The following is a 4,458-nucleotide window of genomic DNA, read 5'->3' as shown; positions in this document are numbered from 1 at the left end:
AAATGCTCTAAGATTTGATGATAAATCAACAAGAACAGAAAGGAGAGAAGAATCCAGGTTTGTACCTATATCAGGTATATGGAACAAGTTCATCAAAAATTGCTCGTCCAAATATAAACCGAGTGCATATTTGTGTATTGATGAGCAGCTGGTTGGTTTTCGTGGGTGATGTCCATTCAGAATATACATGCCTAGTAAGCCGAATAAATATGGCATAAAAATAGTCTCTGTGATGATATGCTATGTGTATGCATGATGTGATAAAAATGCTCTGTGATGTTGCAACTAAATATGTTTTGAATGCGTGCCCTTACCTTGGAAAGTCTACTAACACCAATGGAGCTCCTTTGACTAATTATTTTGTGGAGTTGCTAACTAAATCTGTGTGGGGAACTAATCGCAACATCACGACGGACAATTGGTTCACTAACATTCCTATGACTAATAAATTGCTTGAAGCGCCTTTCAAATTAACAGTCGTTGGGACGCAAAAAAAAACAAACCTCAAATACCTTCAAAATTACTCGATATAAAATCTAGGCCGTGTGGAACATCAATGGCTGTTTTCACTGAAAATTGAACTCTAGTCTCCTACAAACCGAAAGAAAATAAAAACGTCTTACTGCTATTCTCTATGCATACTTTAAATGCTCTAAATCCCGAAAGATCCAAGCCAGAAATAATACATGTCTACAATTCTTCAAAAGGAACAGTTGATAGTTTTGATCAGATGGCTAAGAATATGTGTTGCAACAGGAAGACCAAACGTTGACCTCTTTGCTTCTTTTATAATATGCTGAATATTGCTGCGATCAATTCCTACGTTATCTACAATCACAACATGGCATCTGCTGGAAAAAAAACAAAATCGAGATTCAAATAGATGCTGAAACTTCAAGAGCAATTAACACGGTCTTGACAGGAAAGCCGATGCACCATTCCTATCTTGCCAAGAAAATTAAAAGAATCTATTTCAAGTGTAATGGTTGGAAATTCTTCGAGACCTACCAAGACAGAACAAAATGGGAAACGTTCATATTGCAGCATCTATCCATAATTAAAAAAAGAATAACGACAACGTATTGTCGAATATGTCCACGACCACTTTGCGAAGAACATCAGATAAAAATATGCTTTGAATGCATCGAATCTGTCAAAAAGTAGTGTATGATATTCTTATTGTATGCAGTTTCATGATGCAATATTTCACTTTTTATACCTTTTTGATCATTTTTTTGTACAATTAACATGCATAAATAATTTTTTTGGTAGAGGTTTTCTTGTTTTATTAATAACTACTTATTTATTTCACAAAATAAAACACCTAAATCGTCACTCGTTCCTTCTTAAACATAAAAGTTACGTATGGTTGGCTTTAACGAAATATTTTGGAACGTTGGTGGTCTAAGGTTAATGTATTGTTAGGACTTGCGACGTATTGTTTTATCACGGATTAAAGTTAGTTTAACAAACTGATGTTACGCCCATGGACAACCCCAGCCATTGGGTAATACTGTTGGAATTCCCAGCGCTTAACACCCATCTTCGGCTGAGGGAAGTTATTTTATGATTGGGATTTCCAGCACTATTCTTTGTCGGACTAATATTGCGAATTTAAATTAAAGGTACCGCCAAACGAATACAATGGCTGGGCTCCAATAAAAGCCCAGCGATCGTGCCTCTAAGTGCTACGCTTTAACGTAACAAGGTAGCCTAGAAGCCGCTAATGGGGCCCTATCGGGGGTACGTCTATGGGCGTTATACCTCCGTATCAATACTTAAGGAGGGTGCGAAACTGAAGAAGCTCTCTTTTCTCGCCACTTCATCACGGACTCGTACGCGTTAAACTCTCGTCAACATTCTTTAAATAACGCATTTCTCGATATTGTATAGTTGTTAATGTTACCAATAAACCTTTGTTAAGTTAAGAAGGTTTAGTTTCTTTTATACGCGAAAACAGTGTCTCTGAAACTGCGAACTCAGGGTGGTCCTTCATAATCGATCAATCCAGTCCACGATCTACGTAGTTCACGGTTATCGTATCGAAAGGGGTGAATCGACCCAACGACGTACACGCACCAAAATTTGGACCTAACAGTATAATACTTCATAACTCCAGCAGCTGCGCTTCCATGGCAGTTGAAATATACTGTATAGCTTGTTTTGTGTTGTATAGTTTTGGAAAGAAATAAATATTTGTATCAATACATATCTGTCAAATTTAATTTTCTCCTGATAGCATTCCACGATTTTTCGGTAATGTCTGTGTGAATATTCATTTAATCTAGTCATATAAACACGGGCATTTCTCCACTTCTTGCACTAATATTAAGTTCAAAGACTGTTCGGCCATTTTTGTTGTTAAAACGGGGTTTGTTACAAATTTAAACTAGACATTAATCGCCAAACGACTAGCACGTTGAGTTGCTGCTGACTAATCATCGACTCGTTGCAAACCAGTTATGAACTAGTTGCGTTGTGTGCGGATGTTTATTGAAATACGCGAGCGACGATTAATGAGAAACTGATTAGCGATTTAAGTTTGCAATCAGTTTCTTGTTAGTTGCTTAATGTGCGAAGGGCCCAAGGGTGATGTTGTGATACTTGACCTCGAGAGAGTTCAGGGCAGAAAGAGTTAGGCACAAAGAAAAATTTTTCGGGGCTTGTGTTCCCTTTTAAAGGCTAACAACCCTTTTTGTTCATCTTCCGCTGGTATCCGTCAAATGAGACTTTCCTGACAGTGTCACTCGCTGGTGCAGGTTCTTGGAGTGAACGATTTCTCGAGTGGTGCATCACAAATATATATACTTTTAAATTTCATGTGATGCCGTTTGTCGTCACGTGACCACTTAAAGGTTAATAGTTCTTGGTCTCGCTGTTCTTCCAATTACTAGCAGTTTTTCTTTTCCCCTATCCGTATTTATACAAAACAAGACAGTAAGTCTTTCTTTGGCCTAACGGTAAGTCTTAATTTGCCTCTAACGCATTTTTCTCTTTTCAGATGCAATGCTTTATTAGGCAATGCACGAAAAATAGACCAGTTTCATCTGCATCATAAATATTTTCGAAAGAATAACTTTTTATAATCAATGAAATTTTGGTCAAAAACGTGGTTACATCATTGGAGTTAACACTAGCAGCCTCCCCAGATATGGTTCTAAGTTCGATATTGTATCGAGTATGAAATTTTTCCAGCCAACCTTCTGAAGCAGAAAAACTTCCGTAACCTAATTCATTAGTGATTTCTTTGACTTTTGTTTTTAATAATGGGCTTGGAAATTGAATAGATTGTACTCACATGAAAGCAGCATCAAATTAAAATAAAATGCATACCTAACAGCAAAATATTCTTATTGCGAGCCTGAGTGAACCACTGATAACATAATCTGTCAATATTTGTGCCTTCTTCTCTTAGGAAACTTCGTTTCTCATTCACATTGATATTTGTCCTAAATTTATTTAATATATTGTCCTTATTTCTAATTATAATATATTAGCTGCCTGTGTTTTTCCTATTGTAAACTGCTTTGCTAAATGATGTAAATTGAATTTTTCTTTTTCATATCTTTCAATTAATTCGACTTTTTCTTTTAGAGTTACAATTTTCAGTTTCAGCAACATATTTAAGTAAAGTCTTATAACTTTAAAGTTTGCTTTAAAATTAGTACATCACTGAATTTTGAATAAGATGTTTAATTCAGTTGAAGGTACCGGCGGTTCTGAATTCTAAATTCTAAGTTCTAATACATTCAGCAGAATATTTTGTGTATTTTGCAGTGTGCGTGACTGAGGAAAATTCAACACCTCACAAATGCCGCTACCAGCCTTGGGCCTAAACAATATTTTGGCCATTGATGAGGTTGTATTTGCTTCGCTCATTCTTGGGATGATCTAACATTTATAGAATAAAAAGTTCAACAAAACAAATAAACAAATCTACAATGGACGCAATAAAAAAATATTGTCATAACTAGGGAAACTCCGGCATTTTTGCACATGTGTGATCAAGTTGTTTTCACCGTTGTTCATTCAAAAAAGGGTTTTCATATTGATTGGGATCAGCTTTGCATGTCCGCGTCCGTCCAAGAGAGTGTCCGGTCAAACGAGTTATGACCATATGAAAAATAATAGACCTACAAAAAGTGTCCTTTCAAGAGAGTTGTCTGTAACGAGAGGTTTCATTGTATTACTATTTCTTTAGTAATTTTTAGGTCAGTGTAATATTGCTAGCCGCCTATTTCCATTCTGACCTTTAAGTTAATTTTTTTGGGACGAAACTGTTAAATTTTAATGCACTCTTTCGTTAATGTATTTATTTTATGTGAAAAAAAAACTTTTTTACAATTTAGATATGTGTACCGTTCCTCATGTTAATTATAACTCAACAAAAAATGTACCTTGTTGATAGCAGTGTTGGGGTTATGTGTGAATGTGTGTACCGATCGAGGTGTCGGTAAG

At 35.9% G+C, this 4,458-nt stretch overlaps 1 pseudogene; it reads right to left on the bottom strand.

Annotated features, from left to right (window-relative positions):
- Nucleotides 1–2,997: 2,997 nt before the first annotated feature.
- On the bottom strand, nucleotides 2,998–3,621 carry LOC136418722 (tigger transposable element-derived protein 4-like; annotated as a pseudogene).
- Nucleotides 3,622–4,458: the final 837 nt, after the last annotated feature.

Source organism: Euwallacea similis, chromosome 37, assembly GCF_039881205.1.
Source record: "Euwallacea similis isolate ESF13 chromosome 37, ESF131.1, whole genome shotgun sequence".
Classification (NCBI taxonomy): domain Eukaryota; kingdom Metazoa; phylum Arthropoda; class Insecta; order Coleoptera; family Curculionidae; genus Euwallacea; species Euwallacea similis.
This window is presented reverse-complemented; position numbering and strand designations above follow the sequence as displayed.